Below are 20,862 nucleotides of genomic sequence, written 5' to 3' on the forward strand. Positions count from 1 at the left end.
TAAAAATTCTTTAAGAATAGAGAGGAAGCGTAAAACAGATAATGGTAAGAAAATATTTTTGTAATACCTGATAATCAATGATTGATCTGGGAAATTGTGAGAAATTTATATTATATGGCCTAAGTAAATCCAAGAGCAATTACTGAAAGAATCACTAGTATACTACCAACAAGGAGATATAAAAATGTCATCAATTTCTTTTTTAGAATATCAGTTTTATCTAACTATACACAACATTAAATGTTCTGAAATCTGTGTAATATTAAATATTTATCTACAAAATAAAGCAAATTTTGGGAGATTAAAGATAACTTCTACATTCATCAAAGTTGAAATATTTCATGGAATTTTAAATATTTCTCAGGGCATTGTGAGATTTTATTCTAATTGAATATCCTGTTGACATTAATGATATGGGAAACAGCCTGAACTTGATCCTCTAGGCATTCGATAGGCTTGTACATCTTCTCCAAAGATTGTATTTTAGGAGGTATAGTTTTGAACAACATTCTGAAACAGAGTTAGTGGCAGGGAAATCTGCAGTCATAACTGTACACCTTTCTAATCAAGGGATTTTACGTAAAATATTTGTTAATAGTCTTCCCAATTCTAAAATGAGGTTAAGTATTATTATAATACGTATTTTGTTGATAAGAAAACTGATGTTTAGAGAAGATTAAGAAACTACTAGTTTCAAGGTTGATATGATTTGGCTGTGTCCCCACTGGAATCTCACCTTGAATTGTAATAAACCCCATGTGTCAAAGGTGGGCCAGGTGGAGATAATTGAGTGGTGGGAGCATTTTCCTCCATACTCTTCTTGTGGTAGTGAATAAGTCTCAGGAGATCTGATGGTTCTATAAATGGGAGTCCTCATGCACATGCCCTTTTGTCCGTGGCCATGTAAGAAGTTCCTTTGCCCTTCCTTCGTCTCCTGTCATGATTGTGAGGCCTCCCCAGACACGTGAAACTGTGAGTCCATTAACCCTCTTTCCTTTACAAAATACCCAGTTTCACGTATGTCTTATCAGCAGCATGAGAATGGACTAATACAGTAAAGAAACTAGTAATTGTCAGGAACATGATACAAACTCAGGTTTCCACCCCTCCAGAGTCCAGCCTGTTAACCACGACAGGACAGAAACTTTCTCTCAGAGTTATTTGTATAAATAAATACATTTCAAGAAGGTAAATCATCCCACATCTCTTCCTGGGCCTATTGTTTGTTTGATGTCTTGTGTTTGATTTCCTCTTTTAACTATGAACATGGATATTTTTGGAAAGTAAAATATATCACTAGACCTAGTCTACTTTTATACTTATGCCCTTTGGTTACTGAGGAATACTGTAAGGCTATGGATAGGGATATAGGTAATACGCTGGATATGCTGGATATGGCCAATAGTCTGGAAATGGTTGATATTGGTTAGACCTTTCCTGCATACAGACAAAAGAACTAGAGAGAGCTGTGGACCATTGGGACAGTGACAGTGCAAGTGTTTCACAATAATGTGTTTAAAAGCGTAGTTTGTTATATCAACTGCAACTCGTATACCAACTGCAATATCATTTTTAAACTACTAGTTAGATTTACCATTTTTATAAAACATATATGTAAAAATAGGTAAAAATCATAAAGCATTTACATTTTTACTCTTTGTTGACAGTTTTTGTTTTGTAGTACACATGTGAACACTGATTATAGGCAACCACTCCAAATGAGGATTGAACCTTTTTTTTTTTTTTTTATATAACACTGCCTTTAAGCTACTACTTTGCCCATCATTGAGTATTACGGGGAAGAAAAATCTAATACTTCCAACTTAAGTGGAGTTTTTCCATGTTACTACTACACTCTTTAACTCTGCTTCTCTTAACCCAAATAACTATCCTCCCCCGATGTTTATGTTTTTATTTGGTGCCATTTTATCAATGTGTTTATTATATTACTAAGAAGAATTTTTTAAACTCCATCACTTTACGATGAGAGATCAAACAATAATGACATATCAAAGATACACATTAAGAAATATATTAAAGAAATACTATATTCTGTTTTATTTAGAATAGCCAGTTTAATTGAAAGACTTTATCACCATCAACAAATCAAAAGATGGGAACTTCCCATATTACCTGTGTGATTGCCAGCACATGTAATATGGCAGTATAAGCATACATTATAATTGGTAGAACTGGCTTTTAACTATTATTTATGTCAACATAATTATTTACCAAATTTATTTTAGTTCTCAGAGAATAATTGACTTCTTTAAATTGGCATTATGAATTTCCACCTAAATTCTCTAAGACATTTGGGATTTCTGCCAGTGTATCATGAATAAATGAAATTAGTATACACTTTAGCTGTTCATAATATACATATATTTCAAAAATTATCACAGATTATACCAGGAGATTAAATAATCAGAAAAGAACACTTATTTGGACTGAACAACATTATCAAGAGAATCCTTGAAAGGAATTTTCTTTTATACCCATGATATTTCTATGAAAATAAAGACAAGATTAAGAATTCAATACGTGTTTGATTATTAAGTTTTCCTGTGAATGGAGGTGACGTATTTCTTCAGATACATTAGCTCTCTTGGAAAAATGAAAAATGAGAGAATAGTGAGTATCTTAATTTTATAATTAAAGATTGAATATAAGAGTTTTCTCACTTCTATCCTTTTGTACAAAAACAATATTATAAATTCTGATTTCATACGTAGGTTGTTTTTTGAAACATCCCTTAGAACTTAGTGGACAAGTCCCGCTCCCCTCCTCGCCGCTTAGGCCCCGCGGCCTCCAAGCTGTAGCTATGACTGCGCGCGGGACTCCTAGCCGCTTCTTGGCCAGTGTTCTGCACAACTGACTGGGTCGCTACGTGCAGCAGCTGGAGCGTCTGAGCTTCAGCGTCAGCCGCGACGGCGCCTAGTCTCGCGGCGCCAGGGAGTTCGGGGAGCGGGAGGTGATCGACTTCGCCCGACGGAACCCAGGGGTCGTAATATATGTGAATTCGCATCCGTGCTGCGTGCCCAGAGTAGTGACCGAATACCTTAACGGGGTATGCGCGAGGAGAGCATCCACTGCAAGTCGGTCGAGGAGATCTCGACGCTGGTGCAGAAGCTGGCCAACCAGTCGGGTTTGGACGTGATCCGCATCCGCAAGCCCTTCCACACCGACAATCCTAGCATCCAAGGCCAGTGGCACCCCTTCACCAACAAGCCGACCACTTTCCGCGGGCTATGCCCCCGAGAGGTTCAGGATCCTGCCCCAGCCCAGGTGCAAGCACAGTGAAGAGTTGCTCCACCAACTCCAACCCCAGGCTTTGGACTGTTTCTCCAGTAAAGGTGGTTCTTCCCCTTTGGGATTCCAAGCCCAGGTGAATGGAACCCATCAATGGGCAAGTTGACAGAGGTTCTGCTTGGGATAAAGAAGAGCTGCCTGTTTCTTTCCAGTGCCTGCTTCTAGGGGCAGTGTGACCTTGTGAACCCCTAATTTTTATCAGTTAGCATCCCTAAAACCTGAGATGAGGAAGACTTAAAGGGTTTTACAGGGCCCTTGTTTTTTAAATCCAAATTGATAATAATGATCTCAAAACACAATGAGAGGTCTGATGGCTGGCTTCTGAAGAATCCCTAATGTCCTATTGGTACAACCGCTGAGCTATGGAGAGCTCTGCTGTGATGGGCTAGGCACTTTATGTGAATGTGTGTGTGTACAGATTTATAAAACTGAGGTTAATAAACTTATCCAAAGTCACATTTCAGGTCTGTCTTCAAAATGTGTGCAGATGTTCAGCACAAGCCTCAGTTTTCATTATTTTAAAACTAGACGCAGAACATATAACAACCGTCAGGTAATTAGTATTAAAGGCCAAGTGATTAATCTAGGCCTGACCCCTGAAAGGGAGAGGGGAGTTATTCCCTGGCTAACAAGCTTTCTGTGGTCTTAGCTATACATCTCCTTCCCCCCACGTCCCTCTTTGTGCAGAAATAAAATCCATGTCCCTTAAGCCAGCTGGTGGGGGATGCTGAGAACCTTGGGGAAGGGCAGGAAGGCTGATTAATATTTTCTAGTCTTAGTTTAAAAAGGGGGGATGGTGGGGAAATGAGAGCCAGAAAATAAAAATCTAGAAATCCTCATAAGAAAAAACAAACAAACAAACAAACAAAAAAACTTAGTGGACAAATAGAAGTGTCTACCTGTCTGTATAAATCCAGTGTATAATATATCTTACATGTATTTGATTGATGCCTCATGTCTCCCTAAAAGGTATAAAACTAAGCTGTACCCTAGACATTTTTGGGGACATGTTCTCAGGGTCTCGTATGGTCTGTGCCAAAGGCCATTGGTCACTCACTTTTGACTCAGAATAAATCTCTTCAAATATTTTACAGAGTTTGATTCTTTTTGTGAACCATAATTTGTTGCCTGAACATGTGGGGCCTCGGAGAAGACTCAGGACTCTGAATAAGCTTCCCAAACTTAGAGCCAGGGTACAAGTAGGGGCCCGTGGAAAGCCTCCCTGACTCTGAGCTTCTCCACTAGTGAAACTGGCAAGTCCTCCTGAGCCCTGAACGTCCCTTTGGTTGCGGGTTCTTGATTTATTCTGAGCTGCTTTTTTTTTTTTCCTCCTAGGAAGTTGTTTAGGATCCTAATTCTATTTGAGAGGTGCATTAAAACGGATATTTTCCATTGCCTATTTCTAAAGACAAGGAGAATGACCCCTTTTTGGGCAACCTGTTTGGTTTCTAGTTCTGAGAGGCATATTCTAAAGGGACTTCTCCATTGCTTTTTCTCCCTAAATTAAGCACAATTGGCTTGTCTGCACATTTGTATGAAGAACTGAATTGTTGCTTCCGTAGATAAATGAGAGACTAAGTTTTCTCACTCTGAAGAGAAAGGACATTTTGCCTCTCCCAGGCAAACGGTGCTGCTGGGTAACCAGAAGCCAGGTGAAAATGTCTGGGGGCTTGACCCCCTGCGATGTACAGCAGCCCTACAGGGAACCCCCCAAAAAAGTAGTTATTAAGTAAATGCATGTGGGAGCTGGTTACTCTATCTTTTGAGCCTTCTTGGAGGTGCCAGACCTCTGAAGGGAGAAACCAAGGCATGTAAGAGGGCGGAAATGACTCAGGGATGAAACACTGTGGAGACGCACCCACTACCAGGATGCTTCAATCCACTATACTAAACTTGTCATATAATTTACAATCTGAGGTTATATTAAATAATAGATATTAATTAAATGTCTGAGTAGTTTCCAATTTAAAAAATACAGAGAAACATGTTAAAAAGTATTTTTTTAATTAAAAGGTAAATGTTTTCCATCTAATTCAAAGATTATTTAGAGGTATATAAAATGAAGTAAAAGGAAACAGAAAATAAGAAAAATGTAAGGAAAGTTATAGATATAAAAAGGTACCGTTGGTAAACAAAAAGGATAATAGAAATTTAATTTTATATGAGAAAGAATCTTATATTGTGATTTTTTTCATCTAAAATAATATGACTGCTTGTTCAAAAAACATTTCTTTTTCTAATTATTCAGATTGATATCTCTGAAGTTTGGTGTGTTCCTCTTTTGAAAAGGCCAGAGATTGTAATTCTCTCCTTCACCTTTTGTTGGCTCCTGTAACGTTTATTAAGGTTCTAAAGTAAGGGAGCAAGTTTTTTCAAAACAGCCAAATGAAAAATCTTCTGGACCTGCCTTTTTATGTCTGTTATATTTATATAATTGTATGTGTCACATGGAAGTGGTATTTCACTACCAAGTTATTTGAAAGATCTCTAATCTATTGGCTTAAAGAAAAGTCAGTGCTTATCAGACTAATAGAGGCTAACTCAGATGCCTTTATGTCACATGAATTGGGTAATCTTTGGGAAGATTACTTTGGTGGTGGGCTGGCTTCCAAGATGGCCAAATAAGAACAGCTCCAGTCTGCAGCTCCCAGGGAGATGGATGCAGAAGACTGGTAATTTCTACATTTCGAACTGAGGTACCTGGGTCATCTCACTGGGACTGGTTGGACAGTGGGTGCAGCCCATGGAGGATGAACCGAAGCAGCACGTGGCATTGCCTCACCCAGGAAGCATAAGGGGTCAGGGGATTTCCCCTTCCTAGCCAAGGGAAGCCGTGACATACCGTACCTGGAGAAATGATACACTCCTGAACAAATACTGTGCTTTCCCATAGTCTTAGCAAACAGCAGACCAGGAGATACCCTCATGTGCCTGGCTCGGTGGGTCCCACACCCACGGAGCCTTGCTCACTGCTAGTGCAGCAGTCTGAGTTCTACCTGCGAGGCTGCAGCCTGGCTGGAGGAGGGGTGTCTGCCATTGCTGAGGCTTGAGTAACTCAGGCTTAAGTAGCTCACAGTATAAACAAAGAGGCCAAGAAGCATGAACTGGGTGGAGCCCACCATAGCTCAGCAAGGCCTACGGCCTCTATAGATTCCACCTCAGGGGACAGGGCATATTAGAACAAAAGGTAGCAGACAGCTTCTGCAGACTTAAACTTCCCTGTGTGACAGATCTGAAGAGAGCAGCGGTTCTTTGAGCACTGTGTTCGAGCTCTGAGAATGGACAGACTGCCTCCTCAAGCAGGTCCCTGACTCCTGTGTAGCCTGACTGGGTAACACCTCCCAATAGGGGCAGACAGACACCTCAAACAGGTGGGTGCCCCTCTTGGACGATGCTTCTAGAGGAAGGATCAGGCAGCAATATTTGCTGTTCTGCAGCCTCCGCTGGTGATACCCAGGGAAACAGTGTCTGGAATGACCTCCAGCAAACTCCAACAGACCTGCAGCTGAGAGGTCTGTTAGAAGGAAAACTAACAAACAGAAAGGAATACCATCAACATCAACAAAAAGGACATCCACACCAAAACCCCATCTGTAGGTCATTAACATCAAAGACTAAAGGTAGATAAAACCACAAAGATGGGGAGAAACCAGAGCAGAAAAGCTGAAAATTCCAAAAAACAGAGCACCTCTTCTCCTCCAAATGAATTGTAGCTCCTTGCCAGCAAGGGAACAAAACTGGATGGAGAATGAGCTTGACGAGTTGACAAGTAGTCTTCAGAAGGTTGGTAATAACAAACTTCTCGAAGCAAAAGGTTCATGTTCTAACTCATTGCAAGGAAGCTAAAAACCTTGAAAAAAAGATTAGACAAATGGCTAACTAGAATAAACAGTGTAGAGGAGACCTTAAATTACCAGATGGAGCTGAAAACCATGGCACAAGAACTTCGTGACACTTGCACAAGCTTCAATAGCCAATTTGATCAAGTGGAAGAAAGGATATTAGTGATTGAAGATTGAATTAATGAAATAAAGTGAGAAGACAAGATTAGAGAAAAAAGAGTGAAAAGAAATGAACAAAGCCTCTAAGAAATTTGAGACTATGTGAAAAGACCAAATATACCTTTGATTGGTGTGCCAGAAAGTGACAGGGAGAATGGAACCAAGTTAGAAAACACTCTTCAGGATATTATCCAGGAGAACTTCCCTAACCTAGCAAGGCAGGCCAACATTCAAATTCAGGAAATACAGAGAACACCACAAAGATAAATTAGTAATTAATAAGTTAGTTTGACCATTGTGGAAAACAGTGTGGCAATTCCTCAAGGATCAACAGTCCCATCTGACCCAGCAATCCCATTACTGGGCATATACCCAAAGGATTATCAATCATTCTACTATATAGACATGTGCACATGTATGTTTACTACAGCACCATTCACAATAGCAAAGACTTGGAACCAACCCATATGCCCATCAATGATAGACTGGATAAAGAAAATGTGACAGATATACACCATGGAATACTATGCAGCCATGAAAAAGGATGAGTTCATGTCCATTGCAGGGACATGGATGAAGCTGGAAACCATCATTCTCAGCAAACTAACAGAGGAACAGAAAACCAAGCACTGCATGTTCTCACTCATAAGTGGGAGTTGAACATTGAGAACACACGGACACAGCAGGGGGAACATCACACATCGGGGCCTGTTGTGGGGTGGGGGCTAAGGGGAGGAATAGCATTAGGAGAAATGCCTAATGTAGATGATGGGTTGATGCGTGCAGCAAACTACCATGGTACTTATGTAACAAACCTGCATGTTCTGCAAATGTATCCCAGAACTTAAATAATAACAAACAAAACAAACAAACACAAAATAAAAAGAGAAAATAAAGCAAGTTGTGTTTTTTTCTTTTTCTTTTTATTTCAGGATGCATAGTAGAGACTTTTGACATGCTTCTGACACTTGAAGATAGTAAGATAGTTCATAAAGATGGTGTCTCTGAGTTTTAATTCAAGGAGGAAAGTGAGATTGTACTGGAATCACAAAGGACACCTCAGGTCCTACAGAGGAGAACAAGTGCAAACATACCCCATGATAACATTTAGCTGACCAAAGTGGGTAAAGCCCCAGTATGTGAGAGATGCAGAGGGCCTCCCTCTCTGACTCATCTTTCTACTGAGGATCTGAGCAACCTAGCCCAAAGGAGAGGATTTTGTTTCTTCCAAGCCTTGAAACTAACTTTGGGAGAGGTTATGAGACACTATGAAGGGAAAATCTGCAGACATTTTCACAGACCCAGGACTGACGGCAGGATGCCACTTTTAATACAGGTGCTTTACATAGAGGACTTTAATACAAAGTCAGCCATTCTTTGGTGACTTGAGAACATGGCTGTGCAGGCTTTTGAGTCTCAGGCCAGAGTTTAAAGTGCCTGCTCTGGAGTGGGTTAAGAACCTTCATAGCCAGAATTATGGAAAGCACTGGAAAACTAGGCACCAGACTTGTGCTTTTGCCACCTCACAATCGTGGTGCAGAGGAGAGCTGCTAGAGCTGTTATTTCTCTTTTGTGATGAGACATGCTGCAAGTGCAAGACTGCTGACCTAGAACCAGTCTGCATGCGTCATTACTAGGTGCCTTCTCCTGCTACCCCAAGATTGTGGTGTGTAGGGCCCTCTCTGCTCTACCTCCAGGCAGAAATTCAGGCATTTAGAGCCACTCCTTGCCTGGAACATTAGTCTGAGCCACCACACCCTTTATGGACATAGACGGGGGTGTAGTGGGTTCATTTCCTCTCCACACTCAGGCAGATCTCCAGGTATTGAGAACATAGTCTTGCCTGGATCAACAGCCTAAGCCACCCCACCATTCCTGTGCATAGGTCGTGGCACAGTGAGGCCCTGTCTACTCCACATGTAGGTAGATCTCCAGGAAGAAGTAAATGAAACTTGGAAGCAAAAACCGTACAAGAAATCAATGAAATCAAAAGTTAGTTTTTTGAAGTACAAATGAGATCAGTAAACTGCCAGCTAGATTAATAAAGAAAAAATAAAGGACAAGATTCAACTAAGAACAAACGGAAATGACAAAGGTGACTTTACAACTAAGCCCACAAAATTGCAAAGATCCTCAGAGACAATTATAAACACCTCTAAGAGCACAATTAGTAAATCGAGCAGAAATGAATAAGTTCCTGGAAAGAGAAAATCTCTCAAGATTGAGCCAGGGAGAAATTTATACCCAAAACAAATATTTAGTTTCACTGTTGAGTCAGTAATTAAAAACCTCAAAAAAAAAAAACAAAAAACAAAAAACAAACAAACAAAAAAAACAAAAACCAAATAAAACCCCAGACCACATGGATTCACAGCTTAATTTTACCAGACATGTTAAGAAGAGTTTGCACCAATCATACTGAAGCTTTTACAAAAATTTGAGGAAGAGGGGCTCCTTTCTAACTCATTCTATGAAGCCAGAATCACCAAACCTGGCAAAGAAACACACACACACACGAAAACTACAGGACAATGTACTTGGTGAACATAGATGCAAAATCCTAAACAACAAAACACTAGCAAAGCGATCTCAAAGCACTTCAAAAAGTTCATTCACCATGGTCAAGCAGGCTTCATTCCAGAGATGCAAGATTGGTTCGCCATACAAAAACCAATAAATGTGATTTGCCACATAAACAGAATTAAAAGCAAAAACTATATAATCTTAACAGATGCAGAAAGAGCTTTTGATAAAACTCAACATTTCTTCATGATAAAAATCTTTAACAAACTAGACATCGAAGGATCGTATCTCGAAATAAGAAGAACGAGCTGTGTCAAACCCACAGCCATCACCATACTGAATGGGCAAAAACTGGAAGCAATCACCTTGAGAATTGGAGCAAGACAAGGATGTCCAATCACACTACTCCTATTCAACATAATACTGAAAGAGACAGTAAGAGCAATCTACAAGTTACAGTAATAAAAAAAATCCATAGAGGAAAAGAAGTCAAATTCTCTCTCTTCATGGACAATACAATTCAATACCTACAAAACCCTAAGGTTTTGGAAAGACTCCTGGAACTGATAAACTACTTCTGTACGGCTTCAGGATACAAAATCAATGCACAAAAATCAGTAGCATTTCTGTTCATGAGTAATGTGCAAGATGAGCACCAAATCAAGAACACAATCTCATTTACAATAGCCACAAAAAATAAAAACCTATAAATATATCTAACTAAGGAGGTGAAATGTTTCTACAGAGAGAAGTACAAAACACTGCTGAAAGAAATCACAGAAGACACAAAGAAATGGAAAACATTCCATGCTCATGGATTAGAATAATTAATATCATTAAAATGGCTATATTATCCAAAACAATGTACAGATTCAATGCCACTCCTATGAACTTACCAACATTAATTTACACAGAAGTGGAAAAACCTATTCTACAACTCGTAAAATTCACAATGGATTTGTACTTGTTATTTCTTCTGCTTGAAAATGTCTTTCTTCATGCTTGCTCCCATACTTAATTGGCAGCTTTTCTAAAAGGTCACCATACCAGAAAGGCTATCCTTGACTGTCCTACTTGAGGCTGCCTCTATATCCTAGTCCTGCCTTACACTTCTGTAACACATTTATTACCTGAGTCATGTGCTATTTGTTTACTTGTTGTCTGCATCCCCCAAATGCAATGTAACAGCTCTGACAACAGGGCTCTGACTGTCTTTCTCTAACTACAGCATCTGAAAGAGTGACCGTTGGTATCACTCAATGAGCTTGTGTTTGATGGATATATTGACAAACCGATAGAGAGCATTAGATGGTTTGTGTTCTGAGTGCCTGCCTACTGCTGTGGAGTGACATAGGGGTTATCTGCTGGCGTGTAGGGCCTGAGATAAGTTAATGTGAGAATGTTCAATGCTAAGAAATGTGCTGTGGCAAAGGACACCAGGGACAAATCAAGGTTTCGCATCAATAGGTCTAGTAATCTAGATGTGATTGAGGACCATATGTTTGTAAGATAAAATGAATATAACATGCTAAATTAAAAATATCATTTCAAAAGAGCTATGGTATAAAGTACTACAGTCAGTGCTACTCGAACTGGGAAAATAAAGTGAAGAAGTAAATCTTTATATATATAAATATAAAAAAGAGAAATAAAGAGCATAAACATAATAATGTGCTTGAAATTTATTGCTTTTGGAGAAAAATGAATTTCTATTACTCAGAAAGAGCAGTGAAAACAGCTTAACAGTTTAAATTACAAGTATCTAATCAAATGATAATTAGGAAGGTAAGTATCATGAAACATGGAATTCAGTGAATCATGGTCAATTCTGCATTGCCTTGTGATAATTCTTCAAAAAGCAGCGGTAGTGTGATGCAGTATGACGAATGACAATAAACCAGTAAAAAGTGAATTTGCCAGTCAAACCTGTGAAGAAAAAGAAAATAGCACTTTATCTCCCAAACTGATACTCCTGTAAATACATTTTTACTTTTCCTGGTACAAATTATTTATTTTTAGATAGTTTTACTTATTATAATGCAGGGACCAAAATAATATTTGAGACAGAATAGACACATACTCATGAAGTGGGAATAAGAATAAATAAAAATTATCATTCAGCATCTGCAATTTAAATTTTTCTTGATGTTTTCCATTACCTTATTTTATTCTAGCACTTAAATATAGTCTCCACATTTCATCTATCTCCCACAAATAGTATTTTAACTATATTCTCCCCTGATTAAATGTCATTAGCAATTATCTAACATCTGGAGGATCAAGATCAGGCCTTTGTAATATCACACAGAGCAGGAATTCAATAAGAGTAAATTTTCCCAATACATTTAAAAATATTTGAAAAATATTTGAAATCTTTTGAACTATTTCAATTTTGAATTGTAGAACAGTATTGTAGAATATTGCTTTATTTTGAAGTATAATATTAATATCTCATAGACTTTGGAACATTTTATGCTGTAAATATAGATAAATAAAAATGACTTTCTAAAAAGGACATTGTTACCATTTCCTATTTCTCTGAAAATTCCCATCTCCTTGTTGATATTTTATTAGTGATTCCTATAGCCATTGCTCATTAGAGTTACTTAGGCATAAAATGTTAATTTCTCATGAGTTCCCCGATGGCGGTTGTGCATCTTCTCCAAAGATTACATTTTAGGACAGAAAACTTCAAATAACAACGAGGAACAGATGTAGTGGCAGAGAAGCCCATGGCCATAACCATACGCCTTCCAGATCAAGGGCTTTTCTAAAATGTCTCTTCATAGCCTTACAAATTCTATAAAGAGTGTAAGTATTATTATAATATGTGTTTGTTGCTTATGAAACTGAGGTTTGGAGAAGATTAGGAATACTTCAAGGTCATGAAACTAGTTGTCAGAGTCAGGATACCAACGTAGGGGTTCCCCTACTCAGAACTCTGTCTCCTAACAGTAGTGAACAGAAACTTTCCCTCAGAGGCATTTTTATTTAATTTTATTTTTTATTTTACTTTAAGTTCAGGGATCCATGTGCAGAATGTGTAGGACTGTTTCATAGGTATACATGTGCCATGGTGGTTTGCAGCACTATTGATCAGTTCTGTATGTTACCTTCTGTCACCTCCTACCCTCCATCCCTGGTGTGTGCTGTTCCCCTCCCTGTGCCCATGTGTTCTCATTGTTCAGCTCCCACTTATGAGTGAGACCATGTGCTGTTTGATTTTCTGTTCCTGTGTTAGTTTGCTGAGGATGATAGCTTCCAGCTTCATCCATGTCCCTGCAAAGGACAGGATCTCATTCCTTTTTATGACCACATAGTGTTCCATGGTGTATACATACCATATTTTCTTTATTCAGTCTATCATTGATGGACATTTGGGTTTGTTTCATGTCTTTGCTATTGTAAATAGTGCTGCAATAAACATATGTAGACATATGGCTTTATAGTAGAATGCTTTATATTCTTTTGGGTATATACCCAGTAATGGGATTGCTAGGTCAAACGGTATTTCTGGTTCTAGATCCTTGAGGAATCACCATACAGTTTTCCACAATGGTTAAACTAATTTACATTCTCACCACCTATCTCTTCACAGCCTAGCCATCATCTATCGTTTCTTGACATTTTAATAATCACCATTCTGACTGGTGTGAGATGGTATCTTACTGTGATTTTGATTTTGATTTGCATTTCTCTAATGATCAGTGATGTTGAGCTATTTTCACATTTTGGCCACATAAATGTCTTCTTCTGAAAAGTGTCTGTTCATATCTTTTGCTCACTTTTAGATGGGATTGTTTTTGTCTTGTAAATTTGTGTAAGTTCCTTGTAGACTCTGGATACTAGACCTTTGTCAGATGCGTAGATTGCAAAAATTTCCTCCCACTCTCTAGGCTACCTGTTCACTCTGATGATGGTTTCTTTTGTTGTGCAGAAGCTGTTTAGTTTAATTAGATCCCATTTATAAATTTTGGCTTTTGTTGCCATTGCTTTTGGCATTTCCTTCATGAAGTCTTTGTCCATGCCTATGTCCTGAATGGTATCACCTAGGTTTTCTTCTAGGGTCTTTTTTTGGTTTTGGGTTTTTCATGTAATTTTCAATCCATCTTAAGTTAATTTTTGTATAAGGTGTAAGGAAGGGGTCCAGTTTCACTTTTCTGCATATGGCTAGCCACTTTTCCTAGTACCCATTTATTGACTAGGAGATCTTTTTCCCATTGCTTGTTTTTTTCAGGATTGTTGAAGATCAGATAGCAAGCAGAGACCCGAATCATGAATGAAATCCCATTCACAATTGCTACAAAGATAATAAAATACCTAGAAATAGAGCTAACAAAGCATGTGAAAGACCTCTTCAAGGAGAACCACAAATCACTGCTCAAGGAAATGAGAGAGGACAGAAACAAATGGAAAAACGTTTCACTCTCATGGATAAGAAGAATCAATTTCATGAAAATGGCCATACTGACCAAAGTAATTTATAGATTCAATGCTATTCTCATCAAACTACCATTGACATTTTTCACAGAATTAGAAATAACTACTTTAAATTTCATACGTATCTACAGAAGAGCTCATATACACAAGATAATTGTAAGAAAAAGGAACAAAGCTGAAGACATCACACTATTTGACTTCAAACTATACTACAAGGCTACAGTTACCAAAACAGCATGGTACTGGTACCAAAGCAGACATATAGACCAATGGAACAGAACAGAGACCTCAGAAATAACACCACACATCTACAGCTTCAGAAGCATTTATACAAATCAGCACACTTCAAGGAGCTAACCCATGCTACATTTCTTAAACTAGAATGGTTGTTGGCTTAATGGCTTTTTTCCTGTTTTTTCTTGTTTTAACTGTCAGTGTTGATACTTCTGGAAAGAAAAGTAACTAGAGTCAGCTTACCTTTATAATCATGCCCCAAGATTACTGAGGAGATCAGTTGCCATACAGATAATTTGATCTATAGCCTCGGTGTGAATGATGCTTTTCCTGCATACACACAAAAGGAGAGAGCAAATTGCAGAGAATAGAGACAATGACAGTACAAATGTTTCACAAAAACTGTCACTGAAAGCTTAGATTGTTTAAGTTTTTATGACCTTGTGTGTTATCTACATAAATGTTTTCAAATTTTTACATTTTTCTTTTTTTATCAGAAAAGTGTTTAAAAGCAAGTAAAAATGATAAAGTATTTACTGTGTGTTGACGTTTTTGTGGCAATAATAATGCCCAACATGGAGTATAATGGGTAGGAGAAAGTTACCGTTTCCAACTTAGGTGGTGTTTCTTCATCTCATTCTTTTAATGAGCTTACTTTCTCTTACAACTCCTACATTCCTTCATACCCACTGCTGTTAACACAAACAGTCCTCATCCCTTTCTATGCATCTTTTTACTTGGTGCTTTTTAAATATGTATACTTGTTATATTAGTAAGGAGAACTTTTGAACCCCTATTCATACTGATATTAGAGGTAAAAATAATACGAGATTTTTATACACACATTTAGGAAAACATTAAAGAAATAAAATTTTCTGTTTAATTTAGCACAGTAAGTTTAATTTAAAAACTTTATCATCCTCAAACATTTAGAAGATAGAAACTTACCACATTACCTGGGTAGCCTCTATGCTTCATTAGGCATATGTTATACTTCATAGAATTAGGAATTATTCATAGAATTAGGAACTATTCTTTAGGCCAATGTAATTATTTATAAGAGAAAGATACTTAAGCTCTCAGGGAATAATTGAAAATTGACTTATTCAGAGTGGAATTGAGTTTCCGTTGAGAGGCTGTTAGAACACAAGATATTTGTGACTTTAACCTCTGTAATATAAATACATGAAATCAATGTACACTTTAGCAATTAACGATATACATATATTTGAGAGATAAGTATCAATTATTCTAGGAGAATAGATAGTCAGAGAAGAAAACTTATTCAGAGTGCACATTATCAGAAGAACACTTACATGGAATTTTCTTCCATACTTATGGTGCCCATGACGCCCATGATGTCTCTATGAAATAAAAAGAAAAGAAAAGATGAAAGATTCAATATATGAATAATTATCAAGTTTTCCAGTAAAGGAAAATGTCTTACCTCTTCATGTGAATCAGCTCTCTTGAAAAAGAAGAAAATGAGAAAGTAATTAATATCTTAATTTTATAATTCAAGAGTATGTATAAAAATTGACTTAGCCACATTTATGATTAAACAGAATGGAGGCATTCTTTGGTTGATGACACACTAAATTAGTTATTTTAGCTTTATGACATCTTTAAAATGAGTGAAGGTAAACTTCTCTATAATTAATGTGCTATATTCAAGTATCAACTCATTTTGGTTTATATATCTTTTTTATGAAAGGCAAGAAAAGTCTATCATTTGTGAATAAGAGAGTAGAAACTGAAAAATGAAACATTGGATTGCTTTATATATGAATATGTTCTATGTAGCTCAAAAGTTTATTTGCTGATAGAGACAGGCATTACGCTTTTCTCTGTTCTTCTAATATATTTATTTTTCTACTTTTATCCTTTTATAATAAAATCATGTGATAAACTGTGATATCATAACCAATTTGTTTTTTGAAACATTCATTAGAATTTAGTGGATAAGTTGAAGTATTAGTATTCTTTTGTGACCAATTTTCTATTAACTTCATAGAAAGAAGAGGAGGAGTGGGAAGAGGACGAGGAAGTAGAGAATGAGAAAGAGCTCCAGAGAGGTCATGTGCTTTTCCTAATACACAGTAGTAAATGACAACACAAGCTGGGAACTCATGATACTTAATGAATACAGGCATTGGTTTTATGGCTTAAAATAGGCAGCTTTATTTTAGAAAGAGTAAAATAAATTATATGCGAACTTTAACAGTTGGGTTGTGCAATAAATGAATTGAAAATTCCTATTTTGACACCATCTAAGACTTGGGCTCCATTTAAGTGTACCTTGTCCTTTCCTCAGGTTTCTAACTTCAGATGGTCTGGAGCTTTTCATATTTAAAGATACTTTCAAAGTTCTCAGTCCCACATATTTATGAAGTTTGTTTAATTTACTTTTATTTTTACATTAAAGTACTTGAGTGTTTGCAGGTATGTAATAAATAAGTCCTTAAAGAAATTATATAGGTTAATTCAAAGAAAATATATAGAAATACTAAAGCTATATTGAAGTGAACATGAATATATGGCAGAACATAAGGAATAAGAAAGACCCTTGGGATAAGTACCGAGAATGTATCCTTTAAAATTTCCGGATATACTTACAGTCATGGAAACCATGAGAGCCAAGATTAAAGCAAAGACAAGAAACTTCATAGTTGGCTGAGTCCTATAAAATCATACAAGAAAAATCAGTAATCATATTCTTTCTTGCATTCATTCATCAGACTTCTATTGATGACATTATGCTTCAAAGCACTGGGAGACATGCTCTGTTTTCCAGGCTGAAGTGCAGGGGCATGAGCACAGACCACGGAAGCCTGGACCACCTGGGCTCAAGCCACTCTCCCACGTTAGCCTCTCTAGTTCCACTTGTAGCTGAAACTACAATGATATGCCAACCTGCCCAGTGAATTTTTCTTTTTTAGGTAGAGAATGTTATTAGTCTCACAATATTGCCCAGGCTGTTCTGAAACTCCTGGGCTCTAGGAATCTTCCTGCCTCGTCCTTTCAAAATGCTTGGATTACAGGTGTGAGCCCCAGGCATGGTCTCCTGAATTGATAAGTTAATGTGAGTGCTCTAATTTGGAAATATTAATATGCTAATGAAACACACAAATGGACATCTTAAACAAACCAAGAGGATGGGAGTAAGAAGGTAACGAAGAAAGGCAAGCTTGAGTTGGATAATATGGAATGAGTAAAGTGAGGTGTTGGGAGCCTATAAAGAAATAAAATAGGGAAGAAAGCATGTTAAAAAAAGAAAACAGTCCAGCATGTAGGGAGGACAAAACTGGAGAAAAGATGACCACTTTGGTTGTTGTGACATTACAAGAGACTTAGATAATGACATTAAGAATGCTAATTAAAGTACAGTGTAAAGACATATTTAGAAAGTAGAATGACAAGCAATGGGGACTTGCTCTCTAATAAAGTTAGTGAATATGATCCAGATTTCTATTAAAGAATAGCACAGATGGTGTGACCTTGAGATTAGAACATTAATGATATTGATTAGAGAAAATTAAATGAAGAGAAGTCGTAGGGAAAATGTTTGTAGCTACTTTGAGAAGTTGAATTGGTGAAGATTATTTAATATTTCAAATAATATTATTCAACAAAGTTAGCCTCCTCTGGGACTCTGATATGTTTTTATAATTATGCATATGCAAGTGAATCCAGTTCTTTGGCTGATATAAAAAAGTAAAGCAGATTGCTTATTTCTAAATTACAAACATGTAAATAAAAGCATTTCCACTGGAAAATATAATTACCACAAGACTTACAATTACATGGCATTTTTATTTGTTAATTGCAAGCTATAAAGTAATTCGTTAATAGATAATATTTTAAAATTTTTTTCTAATCTCTCTTACCTGTCACTTGTGATAGAACATCACAGTAACATTTTTCATCTAATTATAATAAAAAGGTCCTACTCTTAAACAGCCCTACATCTCTATCACAGAAAGAAGAACTCATTTGCATTATTATTTCTTCATTCATTTTGCTTTACTCATTTAAATGGAAACTTCTTGTATAGGACTAAGTATAAAAATTATATATTTCTTGAAGTTTTTCTATTACCTAATAGATAAATCTAATTTTGACTCTTTTTATGATATAGAAAGACAATTTCACTGTTGTTTGTGACTGTGAATTGTGTTGCAAATAGAATATCAAAGAAAGGTTGTAAGAAAGTGCTCTTCTTTTACTAACAGATAAATGATAAATAAGCATAGATAATCAAGATATAATTAATAGTTTTGAAAAACGTATTTCCCAAGTAAAACAATAATAAAAAATTGGAATAATAAACTTTCTTTTCTGCCATAACACAAATGAATGAAAATGAGTTAAATAAATTAGTAAGATTGAGATGACTAACTCTTATACAGTATATGCTTTGCATTATAACAGAACTGTTTTTAATGATGGAAAGGCCAATGAAAAAGTGATAAAATAGTTTACTACTAAGAGGAAATTAAATTAAAAAAATTAATTTTTATAAAAATGAATTTGCAAGAGAGAATTTATCAGTATCTTCTTTTAAAATTTGAAATTCTACTTTAAGTTTAATATAAAAGTCAAGGAAATAAAAATAGTTCATTGAGGTCCCACCATCAGAGAGGATGTCATACATTGCCATATTCCACATTAGTTACTTTGCAAGATGATTGCTGGTGTTAATTCATAGGAATTGAGATCTGGAAGTCATCTTCAGATCCCAATAAATGGTCATTATTGCTTTATAATAAGTTATCAATAGATAATATACATTTTCATAAGTGAGTTACAATAGATTTTAGTAATCAAAAGCTTATGTTAAGACATTGTATTAGATGGTACTTGAACATATTACCTTTTACTCAAGAGGAGAGTCAAGAAGTCAGTGAAGTCGAAGTGAAGCCTCAATAGATGTCCTTTCCTAGATGGCTGATGTATTTAAATATGTTGAAACCTCCCTTTTGTTTTTCAAAATAACATCAATTATGAGATCATATGATCGAGATAGGAAGTAATGCCCAAAATCTGTCTCTACAAATTCTAAAAATAAACTTAACTGGGTGATTTTGCAATAGCTCATCCTGAAGACAAGGCAAACAGAAAGCAAATGGACCCATCACATGCTAATCCCAGTGTTAGTCTAGCCCTGAGTGAGTCAGACAATGGAAAAGCATGCTGGAGGAAACCAGGCATAGCAAAGATTGCAGTGATAAAGATGTTTCTGTAGAATACCATCTACTACTTTTCAACAAATATATGTCCAAGATGGAGCAATGCTATGTCAAAAATAATACTTACTGTGTTATGAAAAAATTTACACGTTCTCTAGTAAATAGTGATAATTGGCATAATAAAATTGGAGTTATTCTACACTTCCAAAGTTCTTCTACAAATCATTATTTGTCTTGTATTTTTACCTGCTTACATTGACTTAGAATATTTTAAGTAATAAAGTGAATGTAAACATTGGCCAAAATTCAGTCACTTTTGGATGCCATATGATAAAAGGATTGTCATATTTAATGTCAAAAGTTTCTAGGTGCTTGGTCACATATCTCTCACATAAAACTGATTTCTTATGTTTAGAAATTTGAATTTACCTCCTTGGAGTTTTCAGGGGCCCATATATCTTCACAGAGGTCATTTATTGAAATAACTACACTAGACAGAAAGAGAAAAACAGAATTTTAATTAAATTAATAGACAAACATGTATAAAAGATCACCTACTTGCTACTGGTTGTATAATACGATGTGCTAAGAACCGAGTATTAAAAACTCATTTCTAAGTTCAGATAAGTTGTACAGCTCAGTCTATTGTTCCTCCGGATGTCCCCCATACTACCGTCACAATCAGCATCAGCTGGTACCTGCTGAAATGCAAATTATTCGTCTACTTTTCCAAACTTACTGAGTCAAAATCTTGGGGTGTACACCTGGAACCTGAATTTTAAGAACATGTCCAGGAGATTATTTGTGTACTTTAAAGTTTGAAAAACTGTATAACAGATTTGTAAACGCATTGTCTTTAGATTGATCCCACTAATAGAAATTATGTTTTTAATTCGTGTCTGATACTGGAAAGGGAACAACACACATCAGGGCTGGTGGTTGGGGAGGGAGGGAGAGGCTCAGGGCAAATAGCTGATGCATGCGTGGCTTAAAACCCAGACGATGGGTTAATAGGTACAGCAAACTGCCAAAGCACACATTTACCTGTGCAAAAAACTGCACATTCTGCACATGTATCCTGGAACTTGTAAAATAAGAAAATAAAATAAAATAAATTTCTGTGTGATTTTTAAAGGAAATATTTATTAAGTAAATCTTCTATGCTT

General features: G+C 36.5%; 1 protein-coding gene and 1 pseudogene across 3 annotated transcripts in view; both read left to right on the top strand.

Annotated features, from left to right (window-relative positions):
• CSN2 (casein beta) overlaps positions 1–20,862 on the top strand; it is a 183,136-nt gene that overhangs the window by 97,353 nt on the left and 64,921 nt on the right. The gene's annotated exons all lie outside the window — the stretch shown is intronic.
• LOC144340979 (large ribosomal subunit protein mL43-like) lies at positions 2,802–11,761 on the top strand (annotated as a pseudogene).

Source organism: Macaca mulatta, chromosome 5 (assembly GCF_049350105.2).
Source record: "Macaca mulatta isolate MMU2019108-1 chromosome 5, T2T-MMU8v2.0, whole genome shotgun sequence".
NCBI lineage: Eukaryota > Metazoa > Chordata > Mammalia > Primates > Cercopithecidae > Macaca > Macaca mulatta.